This window comes from Camelus dromedarius, chromosome 6 (genome assembly GCF_036321535.1).
Source record: "Camelus dromedarius isolate mCamDro1 chromosome 6, mCamDro1.pat, whole genome shotgun sequence".
Classification (NCBI taxonomy): Eukaryota; Metazoa; Chordata; class Mammalia; order Artiodactyla; family Camelidae; genus Camelus; species Camelus dromedarius.
Window position 1 is genome coordinate 18,965,859 of NC_087441.1, and position 17,849 is coordinate 18,983,707.

At 41.5% G+C, this 17,849-nt stretch overlaps 1 protein-coding gene across 1 annotated transcript in view; it reads left to right on the forward strand.

Moving 5' to 3' along the window:
- Positions 1-1,569: 1,569 nt before the first annotated feature.
- The window catches only part of PLAGL1 (PLAG1 like zinc finger 1), a 97,549-nt gene continuing 81,269 nt past the window's right edge, over positions 1,570-17,849 (forward strand). Inside the window, exon 1 of the mRNA XM_064486631.1 lies at positions 1,570-1,703. The gene's annotated coding sequence lies outside the window, so the exon portion shown is untranslated. The remainder of the gene's footprint in view (positions 1,704-17,849) is intronic.

The following is a 17,849-nucleotide window of genomic DNA, read 5'->3' on the forward strand; positions in this document are numbered from 1 at the left end:
TATACTGTTATGTGCCTGGTACTGTATACTAGGCACTTTCTCTTTCTCATTATAGAAAACCAAGTTGTGGGTCTAACCTTATATTTTGTTCTTCTGCTCTAGAAACTTAATTTAAGAAAATAACGACTAGATTTTGAGATCTTCTTTTCTCCCACTTTTCAAGACATAAATGGCTTCATGTGTTTTTGTTAGTTTCTCCTCTTCTCCCCCAGGTGTAGGAAAAAGAGCCAAGGTTTAGGATCCACGCAAAACTAGGTTCAAATCCTGGCTATCTCTGTGAATGTAGACAACTTTACACAGTTTTGAGCTTTCATTTGTTAACAGAGCGTAACTAAAATTGGAGCAAAGGGATGTGGAGATTCAATGAAAAAAGTATGTATACTTTTGTATTCTGTAAGTGCCTTACACAGGGAGACTTCCTTTCATTATGCTATTGTTTGTCTTAGTTTATAAGCCTTTTGGGAATAGTTTATAAACCCATTAATTTGAATTGCAGTAGTATTAATAATCGATAGAAAAAGCAAACACACAGTGCTAGCAGAGCAAGCAAATACGTAACCTGAACACATTTAAGTAAAGCCATTTATTGATTTTGCAACAGGGTACTTCACATGCAGGCCGTGTGGTTTCAAGGGCAATCCATCTGCTGTTGTACTTAGCTGGGGAAATTTTGCAATGAAAATTCAGAAATACAGGTATTTCTGAGGCACTTTGTTTTCTCGTGGGGGAATTTCTTCTTTTCTTGCTCAAACAACAAGTTATAGTGATATATTTACATACTAATATTTGTGAGGTGGGATTGTGGAAAAACCAGGTAATTGCAATGTCGCAGAACTGAGTTGTGTGTGACCACGAGCAAGTTAACACGTCTCTGCGCCTTAGATTTTTGAGCTGTAAAATTGGCATAACGTTTGCGCACGAATTAAGAACATGTGTATTTAAACATCTGGCACATAATTGACAATCAGTGTCATTTCCTCTGCTCCCAGGCCCACCTGACCGGTTACGCGGAAATCATCCCGATAAACAACACCTGTTGAGTGTGCCGGGCCCCATTCCAGGCGGTTCACGCGCTTCGCCTCATTTAATTCTCGCAACAACCTGACGAAGAGTATTTTACACATAAAGCTAATGAAGCTTCAGCTGCAGGCCTCTCACTTAAACGAGTCCCTTCCAAAGCCCTGCATCTAATTTTTTACCTTCCCGTGAAGAACACTCCTCCCCCCATTGTTCATGGTTTCAGGCCCCACAAAATCTGAATTCGCCCTGGATGGGTACTATTCTTTTCCTAATTTTGCAAATATGGGTAAATTACCTAAAATAACACACTTGTAAGTAGTGGAGCAAGGTTGGAACCAAAGCAGCCTGACCCCAGAGCCCAAACTCTTAGCCACTTGGAGTTGACAAAGGTATTGCGAGAGAGACAGGGTGGCCAACTCCGGGGCGGAAAATCAGCGCCCGCGTCCCCCGGAGCGGCTGCGGCGGGCAGGCTGGGGTCGGAGGGGCTCACCCCGCCGAGGCTCCCCGCCCCTTCCTCCCCTTCCCCTTCTCCTTTTCCGCGCCGCCGAGTCGGAGCCGCGCCGGCCGCCCGCGGCCGCCCAGCCCGGCCCGTTTACCCCCGGCTGCCGGCGCCAGGCCGCGGGGTCCGGCCGGAGAACTTCGCAAGGAAGAGAAACTTGGCAGCGAGTCGGGAGGACAAGAAAGTGAGGCGCGCGGCGGGGCGGGGCGGGGCGGCCGCGGGAGCGGGGCGCCGGGGGTGCGGCGCTCAGGTGGGCGCGCGGGCCGCGGGGGCTGCAGGTGCCCTGGGCTGGGCGCGGCGGGGCGGCCGCGGGGTGCAGGCGGCGCGGCCAGGCGGCTCCCGCGTGCTGCGGGGCGTCCGGGCCGCCGGCGGCTGCCTTTGTGCGGCTCGGGGAGTGCTTCCCCTTTCTCTCCAGCCCGCGGCTCCTCGCTCCTGCGCGGGGCGGGGCGGGACGGGTGACGGTGACGAGGGAGCGGAGGCGCTGCCACCGCCCGCCGGCGCCCGCGGGGGGCGTGTTTGCCTGACTCAAGTTCTGTGTGCGACGAGGCTGGGGGGCGGAGGGGGCGGGAGGTCTGCGTTACCGCAGCGGAATCATTTCTGAACCACTCCAAACGTGAGAACCTCAAGTTCAAGCGTAGCCCATCCCCCGAGAGACTGAGTTGATGGGAAGAAAATGACCGAGTGGCGGCGAGGGAAGTCCCCACAGACTTCGGGAGAAAAGGGACCGGGGGCCGTGGCATCCCCAGCACCCTAGACGACGCGCAAAGCAGAATGATGGGGGCAGGGTGTCCTCGTTGGGCGGGCGGGACACGCGCCCGCGGCGGTAGTCGCGGGAGCGTTTGCAGGTGCTCGGCTGTGTTGTTTTGGGATTGGCCACAGCGCCTGGTGCTTGAGTGTGGGTGTGTGTGTGTCTGTGTGTGTGTGTGTGTGTTGGGGGACGGGGGGTGTTGCAGAGGGAAAACGACCCTCAGCGCTAGTTTCGTTTACCAAGTGTGAAGAGGTCCACTGGAGCCCCTTGTTCCGTTGAGAAAAGTGAGTCAGGTGACAGCTATTGCAGCTACTTCAGTGTCGTGGTATTGAGCGTCTGTTTGGCCACTTTGAAAGAAAGGATAACTCCAAAGTGTTCAGAAAATACATAATGACATTACAAGATTTATGTTGTTAGCTGCGGGGCTGCCTAACCTGAGGCGCCCCTTAGAAGCACCTGGAGAGTTTTTCAAAGTACACCTGTTGGGCACTCCCCAAAGGTCCTGAATCAGAAATATTGGGGCTGAAGCCCTGGCCTGGGCATTTTTGTAAAAGTTTCCCTGGGGATTTTGCTGGTGGTGCCTGGTTAGGAATCGGGAGGTAGAAGAACTGGAGTCTACTCAGTGTGAGATTGAAGACATTTTAAGCACAGTGTTCCCTCATCTTGTAAAGTGGCCCCTAAAATTTGTTGTAAAGATAGTATAGGATGTGTGGAAGGGTGTTGAAAAGGGAGAAAACAGAATAATGACACAAAGTTCTGGTGTCGAGCCAACGAAAGGACGCATGCATTGGTTCCTTAAGTGAGTGCAGGCTAAATGAGAGGGGAGTGGAAGAATCACCCTGCCCAGGAAGGAAAGGAGGGGGTTTGTTTTCAGGTGATCAGACCTCTAACAGTGTTGGTGTCAACTGTAACTCAGAAAATCAGTATCATCTGGATGAAAAACAAGCAAGCTCCAGCCTGCCCCGTCTGTGGATGATGGTTTGAAAAATGCACCATATGTATTTCCTCTTCTCAAAAACCAAAGGCTTTAGATTATTTTCATTTAGGCAAATCAAAAGCCAGTAATCACCAATGTGTCCTACCTTGTGATAACTCCAGTCTGTCTGAGGCTGCATCTTTTTCTACTCCCTGTGAGTTTTTGTTCCATTATTCAACAGGTTTGTGCTGAGGACCTTGATGTAGGCATTTTTGAAATACAAAGATGAGTAAAAAGCTGTTTTTTTGCCCTAGCCATCTCTGTCTAGTATAGGAGACTGATGTGAAAACAGACTGCGGTATAACCTGGTTATGATGATAATAAAGGTATAGAATGAACAAAGTGCCATGTGGCCCAGAGGAAAGAGCTCCATCAGCCTTGGGGGAGGCAGGGATAACGTGACATTGGAGTTGATAGACAGCGCCCTTCTGCAAAAGCTTCGAGAGTTCAGGATTCTATGTATAGTCAAATCTGTGTTCTTATTTTTCAATCTGATGAAATTCTAGTGTAATCATCTGCTGACAATCTAAAGTAGAAATGACTTTTGGTTTCATGATGACTCTTTCAAACATTTACTAGGCTTTCTGTCATTTTACCTTTGTAAAAGTCTCAGCTATGTCTAAGGTTAATCCAAGAAAAAGGTTGTTAAACAAACAAAAAGAATTTAAACGTGTCCTACATTCTTACTAAATGTTTCGTTCCACTTAAAAAAAATTCAGATAAGGTCTTTTAACTACATGCACTTTTAAAAGTTGTGTTTTTTGGGGTAGTTCTCATTGTGTTAATTAGGAAAGTTTAAAATGATAGAGGAGGGGGCACAAAGGAAAACTGTAAGAGAAATAAAAAGGAAATAAGCAGAAGCGAGTGGGAGGAGAAAGGAGTTTGACAAAATTGATGGTGTAAAGGGGTGGAAGTAAGCACTTGGTGGGAAAAGAGAGTCAAAAAGAAATGGGTGCATCACACATGGCTGTCAGCTTCTTCAAGGATCTATTGTCCGGCACATTTTGATTGAACTTGTTCATAGACTCTTTGTTTTTGAAATAACATTGAAAACTGAGGGAGGCAGTATAATGTGGTAGTTAAAGCATAGACTAAAGAGCCCAGAGTTTGAATAATCTACTAGCTGGTGACCTTGGGCAAGGGCCTGAACTAGCTGTGTCTGCTCGTTTGTAGAATGAAGTTATTAATATGATCTACAGGAGGTTTGTGAGGATTAACAGCTATGAAGCTGTTAATCTGGACACCTGGCAGTGATAAAGCCTCAGTCAGGAGTGGCCTCTGCTCTTATTTTTCTTCTCTCACCTTGCTGGATCCTGTGGAAGCACTGCTATACTGGGCAGATAGCACTGTTCTTTTCCAGTGGAAGAAACTGGAATTGGGAGAGGCCGGCTTGACCAAAGTCATATGAGCTAATAGGTAGATGAGCTGAAGTGAGAAGCTGTGTTGTGCCTTTTGCGACTGAGACCTGTGCCTTTCTCCTGCTCCACACTGTTGCTGTCTCTGCTGTGGCTGAGGTTGACTCTCCTTGGAGTTTACAGGGGCAGAGGCAGTGGTCATGGGTATCTGCCATAACTCTTCCACGCGCACTGGCGCCCAATGACATTCCACTTCTCATTGCTGATTTCTATGTAAATTACATTTTTCTTTCTGAGGTTTATGGGTGGGAGTCAGTTCTTGCTTGGGGGTAGGGGGAGACAGTGGGAAAGCCATCAGGAAGTCATACATGGAAGAGCTTTAAAAGGGGGAACCCCTCTCTCCAACTTCCAGTAATGTGTTGTAATATTACTAGAAAAATAGTCAGCTTTATTGCTCAGCGACTTAACTGCTTTCATCTGCAGCTGGTGGTTCTGGTGCAGAAATAACATTTCCTAGCATATCCCCTTTCACATACGTATGTCTGTTCCATGAAGAGGTGGGGGAAGGGATCATGGCTCTGTACAGAGAGCTCATAGATGTGGGTCAGGTTTTAATTAGAATGTTAATTGGTAATTTGCAGAGTATGACCAAGAATCTCTTTATTGTAGAAAAAAGATACAGAAAGGTATAAAGGAAGAATGTTTCTGAGAGTAGCCCCCGTTGTTGGTTCATTATTTCTTATGAAGAAGCATACTTAATCTTCATAGATGATCTTTCTAAGTTCAGATACAAATGGCCCCCAATTTCATATCTTTCAATTCATTTTTAACCTTTTCAATCAAGCAATTAAAAAGCATATGATCCCAGTATAGTGTTGGGTGCTATAGGTGATACTGGAAGGTAGCAGGTCAACATTTAGCTTAGGGTGCAATTCATATAAATGTTGAACAGGTGTGGCCCAGTCTCCTGAAAGGAAGAACTCAGAAGGCTCTCAAAGGGTTTGAGAAAACTTCCTGGAGGGAGAGAAGGGTGTGCCCTTGCTGCAGGGGTGAGGATGGCCTTTCAAATCCCCATCACCTGGCGATGGAGGAACAGTGGGTGGCATTAAGGACAGAGAGATGAAAGAGTAAAGATACAACCAGGACCTCGAGGCTGATCCCCCAGAACCACACCAGGTATCCCAAAAGACTAAAGCAGGTTTGCTTGCTGGGCAGCCTGCAGGTTGGAAGAATATCAGTGGCAAAGCAAAGCTTCCTCTGCCTGGCTCCCCAGATGCACAAGGCATGATAGACGATTTTTTGTGTGACTATGATAGGTGGTATCTGTTGAATACATTTGCTAAATATATCAAAAATATCTTGGAAAGTTAGGGTTAGAATTAGGGTTAGGGATGTTAACAGTTTTATCAAAATATAGATAATTCTTCTCTATTACTGGGAACGGGGGTTAGAGATAAGGAAGTCACAGGGTCTCTGGGAAAGGGAACTAGAGGAGAGGCATCGGGAAAGGACTTTGATTAGAACCCTTATTATTGGAAACACAGGCCCTCGAGTCTTGCCCTGACGTTGGATGAACCGTAGCAGGACCTGTGGGTCTGAGTTGCACTAAGTTAACTCATAAGTATTTGTCTAACACATCCCATTTTTAGATTATTAATTTACATCTGAAAGATGAAGGTGCCTAGCAGACCCATTTACTTTTTCACTGCCAGGCATTTTCATCATGGCAGGGGAAACCAATTAAAGGCCGGAGGGCTACGTGTTGGGAAAAGAGAGCAAAAGAATTGACTGATCTTCAGCACCAGTGTCACAAAGCCGTGGAGGTGTATGATACACCCTTCACCTGTCCATGAACAGGGATGTTCTTGCTGGCAAGCCGGCTGGCCTCCCCCTTTGCACATGGTAGAGGTGTACTGACTGCTGAAATGCTCTTTTTGAAGTTTCCTTTACTAGATTCCCAGCTATCACCACCAGTCTTTGCTTGTATTTGTCAACCACATGTCAGATGTTTATGATTTTGGTTTATCTAGTTGTGATAATCTCTCCCCAGTTGGGGTCATTTCCCTTTGGAGAAATTCTAGTACATGCAAATTTACTTTTAAGTACTATTTTGGCAACTACACCAATTTTAGCTTCAGCAGAGGTGTGTGAATTTGGACTCACTCTCCTCGGACATAATCAAGTATTGGCTCAGCCTCAACTTGGATCAACACCTGGCTGAAGGTACAACTACAATCATAGTAGAGTCCTTCAGGCATTAAATTGTGTGAGTCCATGAACCTGAGGACTTTGAGCTGAGGGAAGAAAGAAGAAGCATTTAGACATAAGAGAAATGGAGGGGAGTGCTGTGGTGGGGAGGGGATAAGGATGGCATTTAGCTACCCTCCTCAACAACCTCTGACCCCAGGGACATGATTGCCTAGACTGGGCTTTTGGGGAGAGAGGCTAAAAGCAGGAACTGATAAAGCTAATTTTTATGACTTTTCTGGAGGAGGATCAAAGGGAGTATAGTGTGCTTTAGTGGCTTGAAGGTTTGGAATTTGGGGGTACACTGAGAGGTGGCACCTGGGGCAGGGAAGGGAACAATTCTCCGGGACACTGAGCAGCATACCTCAGGAGCTGGATGGGGGTGTGTGCCCTCCTCCTGCTGCTGATGGCCAGGGACACAGGTGGGGTGCATCTATGATCAGAAGAAAAATGGGTTTTGATATACATATTATCCAATACAGAACAAAATATTTATAAATAGTTCATTAATGTTTGGGGAGAAGAAGAACATGAAATTTTTAGCAACCAGATAAATAGAACACTTTTCATTATCAATTTACAGCATTTTATACATGTCTTTTACCCTGTCTTATATAGGTGTTGACATTGCTTAATAAAGATGAATGTGTCAAAATATATGAAGTAGTGGTTCTCAAACTCTCTAGGTTCCTCAGGGATGCTCAAGGTGGGTGTGGATTGGGAGGAGGGATGAGGGAAAAGTCAAGTGAATAGTCATTTACTATGTTGCTTCTTCAACTCATCTGTTGAATTTCCATCTGGTTTATATGTTGAGCTTCTGATATGATGCCGCTATGAAAAAGGGTGTATCTGTTTTCAAAAGTAAGAGCGCCACTATTATATGAACTTTCAAAAGTTAAGTTTTAGCCTGAATTACAGGACTGCCTTATATTTGGAATGTGAATCTTCCTGTGAGTATAGTACTCAAGTCAAGACACTGGCTGTGTAATTGTGGGGATCAGATTTTCTCTCCCACGCCTCATAATCATTAATGATAGAAATGTACCTTTGGCTTTCCTAAAGCCATCTGCAATTATGATTTATCTCTCTGACGATTGTGGCTTCTGATCTGGAGATTAGCATGTCCACATTTCCCAGTTTTGAGCCTCAAGACTTTGCTAAGGATGAATGTGAAGGGCCGGGTTCTGGGCAGAGTGGAGATGGACCAGTAGGAAGATCACTGATGGAAGAGATTGGAGAATCCAGCCTGGTGCAGAGGAGAAAGAATTGCAGGCTTGAGGGTGGCTGAGGGTCCTAGAATAGAGGCATCCAGGGAACTAAGGAGTGAGATTTGGAAACAAAAGCAATCGTGTTTAAACCATATTTTTAAAAAAACCCTCATTTGTGTGACACAATTCCTCACATTAAAGAATGCCGAGGCAGCATGGTTTTGTATAGCAAGCACAGCAAGAGCCGGTGGGTTGCGGTTCTGGTGCTGCCTCTGTTCTTGGCTTTGTGACCTTTGAGTCTGCTTCCTTATATGTAAAATGAAAGTGTTAAACTAAGCACTCGGCAAGCTTCCTTCTTTGCTGAACAACCTGTACTCTAGGGCAAGTGTGTTTTCATGAATATCTATGGATGTGCCTCTAAGTGCACATTTCTCAAATTTCATGTTTCTCATATAAAAACAAATTAGATATTTCTTTTTCACTCTATGTGGTACCACCATCTGTTCAGGGTGTTTTTCAATTGAAAGTTCCTTTTTTTTTTTTTTTTGAGCTTCCACAAGATTTGGGTGGAATCTTTCATTATGAAAGATGAAACGTGTATCTGGAACATCTTTCATGTTGAGAAAGCACTGGGTTAATGCTTTTTTCTTGTGTTCCCTTTTGAGACTGAGCTGTGTTAGATATATAAAAAAAATTAAAGCAAAATAAAATGGCATTAAAATGTACATTACCAGTCATCTATTATTTAAATACTGTTTTTCATTTACAAGTTTTAAATTTGCCAAAACATTTTGGTAAAGAAAGTAGCTCTTAGTATAGCTCACACAAACACACACACACACACTTTTTTTTTTTTTTTTCATTTTGTAAATATAAAAGAAGTTTGAAGGACATTCACCATACTTAATCTGGGCTACCTCTGGGAATGGACTATTAGAAGGGCCAGTAAAGTTGCAATTTTTACTTTACGTACTTTTGTATTGTTGTTACAATGAACATATATTAATTTTTGTAATTTCATGCATGTAATTTGTTACAGAATGAGCCTTTATGATTATAAAGTATCTTTATTGGATTTGCAGATACAGTCACCATTTGACATATGTAATTTAACATCCCAAGTAAAATCGTATCACTTTGTTAGACCACATAGAGAAACGAGTATCTTTTCTTTGATGGATTTAGGGATGGAAAGCATACTTTTGAGTGTGAACTTGGACAGGGTTCATGTAATAGGTAATGTAAGCAAAGACTTTTCTCCAACCCTTAACAAGGCTGGAGCCCAGAGATGAAAAATAAGTTTCATCATACTTGGTTGCGGTTAGAGGAACGTGTTGGGAAGGATCTTGAGGTCATATCTAAGTTCATTGGACAAGAACACCATGATCAGTAACTGGCCTGACTTAGGTAATAGAGGAAGAAAAAAATGGCTGATCATTTGCCATGTGTTTACTGTCCCTGAAGTCTGGACTTTTAGATGATAAGTTTCTTTATGAAAGGAAACATTTCTCTTTGTCCAAATCTAAGGACTGTCCTGTTAATTATACTTAATCAGATAATATTTTTCATAGTGGAAAATTTCATGATATGTCATGAAACCTGAAGGAACTACTCAAAAATTAATGACTAATGAAATAAATGGCTAATTCTTTTATTTGGGCAATGTGAGGTTATAGATAATAAGCATATTCCAATCTGGCTGAGCATCAGTTAAAATAAATAATTTTATTCTTTTTTTATAGAATTCTTTTCAACTATTGATACTAAGTGAAAAATTGAGTATTGTGACTTGTAATGTCCTTCTGTGACTCTCTTCAATCATCTCAATTTATAACAACAAGAGAGAGTTAAACGGTCTACGTGTCTGAAGATGGGTAGCTGGGTTTTCACATTTGTGGTTTAAAAGGGCACCAATGTTGCGTATATACTGGATGTAGAGAGAGGGGTACACATAACTGTTCATTTTCATGATGGAGAAGGGAAAATACAGAAAGCCTCCTACCCCCGCCTTTTTTTTCTTGGGTAAAAGAGAGAAAAGTATTTAGTCAATCACAGGGTAATGTGAAGCTGCCAGCATATTGTTTCTCCAATTATTTCACACTGAATTTAAATGTATTTGGATGACATTCTGCTTACAGCCATATGAACAAGATACTTATTCATCCATTCATTTGTTTAACAATATCAATTGAGCACCTACTACCTGCCAAGCACCATTCTAGACTCTGGGAATAGAATTGTGGGAAGGAGACTGAGCCCCTGCCCCATGCTATTCATTACAGATGAGATAATTAAATTTCTACAGAGTGTCTTACCCACCGTGGTAGAATTGGGACTTGATTCTAAGTTCAGAGTTCTAACCTCTATAGCACACTATCTCACATGATTTTGGAGGACCCTAGTTGAGTATCAGCAGGATGGTTCTGCCTGCCTTTTCTTTGCTCTCCCCTTGTTTGTGGTCCACTCTTTTCCATCCTCTGTGGAATGGAATGGATGCCGAGAGACACACTGTCCATGAGAGTGTCCTAGGGCAAATTATATTGTCTCTGAATAGCAACCTAGGATCATGCTATTAAAAAAATACGTGAGTAAAATAAAGAAATTGAAGCAGTATTTTTCCATACTCTTGAGTTTTAATTTGGTAGAATGAAACCAGCATTAAAAAAAATAATTTAAAAAAATCTTAAGAGTACATCACAACTAGTAAGGTAAATATTACAGAAAACTTTTATTCCATGATTATATATTTGTATTAGGTTGACACATGAAATTTTTTCCTTACTGTTGGTTGTGGTCAAAAACATTTGAAACATACTCATTTAAAGGGCATTGAGTAAGATATTGTTTGTGACAAAAATAGAGGTGTATGATTATCCTTAGCTATCATTTGCATGTGTTTGCCGTTTACCTAAAGGGTTCACAGTAATGAAGTAGAATTTGTGTGATGAAAGTACTGGTGGAAGTTATTTGGTGTCTGAATATACGCCTGAACAGATTTTTTTTTTTTTCCACTAAACACACACACGTTGCAGTTACTGGTTTCCCTGTGTCCTATACTTTTATTGCGGTTTCCTGTATTGAGTGGTTTCGTTATTTTTTGAAACATATTTATTTTGTAATTTAATTGCACAGCATATAGAGAAATTTGGGGAAATAAAGTACCTAACTGAGGCAGTGTCCTACACATTATCTGATTGTGATAAAGTCTATAGCTGATTTGAGTTTAATAGAAGTTGTTAAATATTACATACTAACTTATTTTAAAACTGATGTCATATTTTTTGTTTCATTTCTAAATGCTTATCAGTGCATTTTACCCAAAGATATTATTTGTAATAAAAGAGTGGCAGACACAGTTCCCTAAATTGGGGCTTTTTTTTCATAGACTATAGGAAAAATCAGTAATTTGGAATTTGTGATAATTTGGGCAAGAATTGGATGATACTTTGGAAAGATAAGAGCTTGTTGCTAAAAATACAGACTGTGCAAATAGATGTTAAGAGTTTTAAATATGTGTATAAATACATCTTTGGAAGCACATAAGGGAAAAAAAAAACTACTTTTCTATGTTGTAATTTATTTCAGAGCTATCTGTAGAATCTCAGTTATTGAGGTGACCAGGACAGAGATGTATTTAAATACTCTATGCTTATTCTTTGCAAGCGTGGCATGAACTTATTCCCTAGAGTAAGCTTATAATCTAATTCTGGAGATAGAAACAGAAGAAAGTCTAGTCTTAAAAGAGGGAAGAGATGTTTTTCTCTCCTCAGGCAGAGGACAGGAGAAGAACATACAAAAGAAACTTTCCTTGACAAGGGTTCTGGGCAGGACAGCTGAGTGAGCTCTGGTTGCTGGTATCAAATACCTTCCAGTGGGATTGCATTATGGGCACATTTAATGTCCTTGAGTTCAACCAGTCAAGGTCAAGAGAAAGAAAGAAGGACTAACAAATAATTAGTGTAGGACATTGTACCTAGCATTTCACACGATGGGTTTATGTTCTGGAGTAGTATGTCATGGGGATGTGAACCTCGTCTTCCTTTAGTTGGCTTCAGTTCCACTCTTACCAGATAAATATTTTTAGTTCAGCCCAACTGTACCCCACTTTCTCTCAGCAAACAACCTAACCTCCTACCTCATTCAAAAAAAAAAAGAAAAAAGGCTATAAATTGTGAACTGCTTCCTTCCCATTCATCCCCTCCCCCGACGCTGCCCTGCCCCCACCCGTTTGTTCTTCTTTTCTCCAGCCTCAGAGGAATCAGTCTTAGTCAAGACCTGTCTTTTCTCCTCCAGGACTTTGCTCCCTCAGTTATACTCTCTCCCTCATAATCAGAGGCTGACCATTCAGAGGATAAAAATCCTGGCCCTGGAGCCAAAGTCTACCAGGTTGGAATAGGGTTTTGTACTTTCTAAATGCGTGACCATGAGCATGTTGCTTAACTTCTGTGTGCTTCAGTTTTTCCACTTGAAAAATGGGACTAGGAAAAGAGCTCACCTTATAGAGTGAGCACACCATGAGTTAAGGCAGGTTAAGGGGCTTGGAACGATGTCGGCACAAGCTCTCCATGAATGCTAGTTTTTACCATTCCTACCACTACGACCAATGACCACTGTTAACCTACTAATCTCTAAATCTCAATGGTATTCACCCCTTAGCCCATATGTTCACTGAACCATTTCCTGTTCTGCAAAAGAAAAAAGCCAAACGTTCTCTTCATCCTGGTCCCCCTTTTAACTACCATATTTTCTTTCCTCTTCTTTTCTGAGTGTTTTAAAGATTATTCAAAGTTAGCTGTCCCTACTTCTTCCCCTTCTATTAGCTTTTATTTTCTTTTTAGAGATTGTTTTCTGAGATATTAACCAGATACAAAGATTATAAAGCATTTTCTGTTTTGAGTACTCTGAAACCCTATGTATCTACTACTTTTAAGTTCCAGCCCTAAATCCTTCCCTCCTCATTTCCCTCTGAGTGTTTTCACTATGCAGATTTTTATATGTATCATTCTTGACTTCATATATTTACTTAATATTTGTGCATACTTAGTTTTTTGCATATTGTGGAACTTAATAAGTGGAATTATGCAATATAAATTATCTGGAGGCTTGCTTTTTTTGAACCAAACTATAATTTCATCCATTTTTATTGGCATGAAGAATGTCATTGTATGCCACAATTTACTCATTTTTCTATTGGCAGACATTTGGATCTTTTGCTATTATAAGTGGGTTTGCTATGGACATTCTTATATGTATATCCTGGCGTACATAGACACAAATTTCCCTAGGATTCATACCTAGGAATGGAATTTCTGGGACATTTAGTATATACCCCTTTGTATTCACTGAGTGTTATACATTGTTGCTGAAGTGGTTATGCTATACTCCCGTCCAAAGTGTAAATGTCCTTGTCAGACCTTTAAACTTTGGGGTGTAAACTGGTATCTGATACTTTAAATTACATTATCTGATTGCTGATGAGGTCACCCATCTTTTCACTTGTTTCTTGACCATTTTGGATTATTTCTTAGTGAAATGCCCATTTATATGTTTTGCCCAGTTTTCTTTCCCTCATTTTTAAATAGTAGTTCTTTATAAAATTCTGTGATAAACCTATCTCCAAATTTGTGGTTTATCTTTTCACTTTCTTTATGTCCTTTCCGCCTCCTCTAGCAGCTTTTGAATTTTTTTTGTCACTGATTTCCAGCAATTTGATTATGACGCGTCTTGATGTGGTTTTTCATTCGTTCGTTCGTTCCTTCCTTCCTTCTTCCCTTCCTGCCTTCCTTCTTTCTTTTTAAAGCAGCTTACTGTGATATAATTTACATGCCATACAATTCACTCACTTAAAGTGTACATTTTTCGGCCTTTCAGTATATTCATAGAGTTATGCATCTATCACCATAATCGATTCTAGAACACTTTTATTACCTAAAAAAGAAACCCCATACCCCTTAGTCATCACCTTCAATGATTCCATCCCCCCAGCCCTGAGCAGTTACTAATCTGCTTTCTGTCCATCTTAACTTGCCCATTCTAGGCATTTCATATAAATGGAATCATACAAGATGTAGTTTTGTGACTGATTTTTTTTCACATAGCATAGTGTTTTCAAAGCTTGTGTTGTAGCCTGTATCAGCACTTCACTTTTTTTTATTGCCAAATAATGTTTCTTTGTATGGATGTATCATATTTTATTTATCCATTTGTTAAAAAGATTGGCTTTTTTCCCCACTGAATTGACTTGGCATAGATTATGGGTGTATTTTTGGACCTTCTTTTCTGTTGATCCATATCTAGTCTTATGTCAGTACCACATTGTCTTGATTACTGTAGCTCTATAGTAAGTTTAAAGTGAGTCCTCCAACTTTGATCTTGTTTTGCAAGATTGTTTTGGTAATTCTGGTTGCCTTGAGTTTCCATAGGAGTTTTAGGAACTGCTCCTCAATTTCTGCACAGAACTTAGCTAGGCTCTTGATAGCAATTGTGTTGTATGAATAGATCAGTTTCCGGTGTTGCTTTCTTTATTTCTAATAACATGTCCCTCGTCTCCTTCTGAGTCCTCACTGGTAACACCTTTAATGCTCATATTCTTACTAACAGTCTGTTCCAGGTGATCTAGGCTTTTTCTGTTGTTTCTCAAAGTTCTTCCAGCCTTCACCCACTGCCTGATTCCAAGGCTGCTCTGTATTTTTAGGTACTTGTTGTAACAGCATACCACTTCCAGGCACCAAAGTCTACATTAGTTTTCTATTGCTGCCATAGCAAATTCATGTAAACTTAGTGGCTTAAAACACTTAATACCTCACAGTTCTATAGGTCACAAGTCTGGGCTGACCCTTCGCTAGCTCTGTAGCACTATCTCTCACCAGTCTTTGTGCATTCTAGACTCTAGTGATAACAAGCAGCTGGTAGTTCCCTGTAGATATCATGTCATTTACACATCTCTGCACTTCTTAGGGTCTTCCCTTTACCTAGTGTATTAGTTTGGGCTGTTATAACAGATTGCCACAGACTGGGTGGCTTTAACAGTAAACATTTATTTTTCGCAGTTCTAGAGGCTGGAAGTCCAAGATCAGGGTGTCAGCATGGTTGGGTTTCTGATGAGGACCCTCTTCCTGGTTATGTTCTTAGGACTTATACCCAGAGAATGAGCTGTGGTCTCACTATCCCCTTATAATTTTTGATAATCCTATCACAAGTGCTCTACCCTCATGACCCCGTCTAAACCGAATTCTGTCCCCAAAACCCCACCTCCAAGTACCATCTCATTTGGCCTTCAACGTACACATTTTGGGAGGACACAAATATTCAGTCAATAGTATTCCACCCCTGCTCCCCAAATTCATATCCTTCTCACATGCAAAATATGTTTTTTCCATCCCCAAAGCTCCAAAAGTATTAACCCATTCCAGCATCAACTGTAAAGTCCAAAGTTTCATCTAAATATCATCTAAATCAGTGATGGATGAGACCTGAAGTATGATTCAGTCTGAGGCAAAATTCCTTTCCAGCTGTGCACCTGCAAAACCAACAGGTTATGTGCTCCCAAACTGCCACGGTGGGACAGACATAAGGTACACATTCCCATCCCCAAAGGGAGAAATAGGAAGGAAGTGATGGTGGGTCTCAAGTAAGTGCATAGCCTAGCAAGGCATACTCTATTAGACCTTAAGGTTCAAGTATAATTCTCTTTGGCTGGATGTTGTATCTTCTGGATCCACTGAGGCAATGGTCCTGACTCTGCAGCTCTACCATACTGGGGTCCTGTCCCCACCACTCTGGGCACTGGCCCCATGCACACAGCTCTGCTGAGCAGTAGCCCCACCTTTTGAAACCTACGTTGGGGCAGACTTGCCCCCAGATCCATATACTCTAGGTCTGTGGTGGGAGTGGCAGCCCTGATAATCTCTGAATCTTCTTGAGTGTTAATCTTTCTCTTGTCTTGAAGAATGGTGTATGTTCACAACTGAATAACTCTATCATCAGGTCCTGTAGGTTCTGAGAAGTCTGACAGCCTTCCTTCATTTTATCCCATCTCTTCCCCCTTCAGTTCAAACTGGCAGTGTTCCTGCTGGGGTGGCTGATTAGGTCAGGTCCATGGTTCACACCCATACTAATCTCCTTATCAAACCGTCAGTCAGACACACAGTGTTCTCTCCAAATATGCTTTCTCTTTTTTTTTTTTTTTTTCAATATGGGTAAGTTGAGAATTTTCCAAATCTTTAAGTTCTTGGTCTCTTTTTACCTAAAATTTTTTTCAATTCTTTTTTCAGCTCTTTTTTTCACATTTTACAATAAGCCATTGGGAGTAACCAAGCAGCTCCTTCAAAACTTTGCTTAGAAATCTTTCCAGCTAAATATCCAATTTCATCACTTGCAAATTTTACCTTCTGCAAAACACTGGGACATGAACACAATTCAGCCAAGTTCTTTGTCACTTTATAACAAAAATTGCCTTTCTCCATGGTCTGATAGCAAGTTCTTCACCTCCATCTGAGACCCATCAGAAAGGCTTTTACCATCTATATTTCTACCAACATCTGTACACGATTATTTATATTTTCTAAGAAGCTAGGAGCTTTCTCTGTAGCTCTTCTCTTTGCTCTCACCAGAATCTTCTATAAAAGTCTTTTCACAGCAATATTGGCTTTTTCTAGCATGTACCTCAGAACTCTTTCCACCTCTATTCATTACCCAGTTCCAAAGCCCCTTCCATATTTTGAGGGATTTGTTACAGCAGCACCCCACTTCTCTGTACCATTTTCCATCTTGGTCTATTTGGGCTGCTATCACAGATTATTGTAGGCTTGGTGGCTGAAACAACCAACAGTTATTTCTCACAGCTCTGGAGACTAGAAGTCCAAGATCAGGGTGCCAGCATGGTTGGGTTGTTGGTGAGGGCTCTCTTCCTCGTTATGTTCTCACATAGCCTTTCCTTGGTATGTGCATGTAGAGAGCAAGCTCTGGTCTCCTCATCCTCTTGTAAGAGTACTAATCCCATCATTAGGGGCTCTACTTTCTCCCAAAAGCCCCACCTCCAAATGCCATCCCACTGGGACTTCAACATATGAAGACACAGACATTTCATCGTAGCACCTACCATGATCATCCCACTATATTAGCTGACATCTTTATTTTCTACATTAATCTCTTCTAGAAAATTGGACTCTGCTGCTGAGTGGAACTAAGTGGCCCAACCCTGTGTGTCCATAATAGCATGTGGTCTTTCATCTTCACTTACCACGTTGTATCAGAATTACCTTTCACATGCTGCTAATACATGGAGGTGTGAAAATTCGTATCTTGTATTATTGGACTTTCGCTATGGTAAACATTGCTTTTTGCCTAACCTGGTTCATATGTCATATACAGTTGGTTTAGCTATGAGATGTATTCTTTAAAACTGGAATTGTGAGGTCACAGGGTACACATTTATACTTTTGACAGATTTTGTCCAATTGCCTTCTACAGGGAGGTTACCAGTTTATACTCTCGCCGCTAATACCTGAGGGATGACTGTGCCTTCTTCCAAACCCTTGACAACACAGTTTGTGTTAAAATCCTGGTATCTTTGACAATCTAGTAAGTGAAAAATCCCAGCATAGTTTTTCATTTGCATTTCTCTTATGATGAGGAACATTTTTTAATAGACTGAAGAACTAGCTCTGTATTTTTTGCTAAATGAACTGTGTCTGTTCATAATCTTTGCTCATTTTCCTATTGAGTTGTTGGTCTTTTCCTTACTTGTCTGTAGAGGCTATCTCTATATTAAGGAAATTAGCCCTTTGTCAGTAAC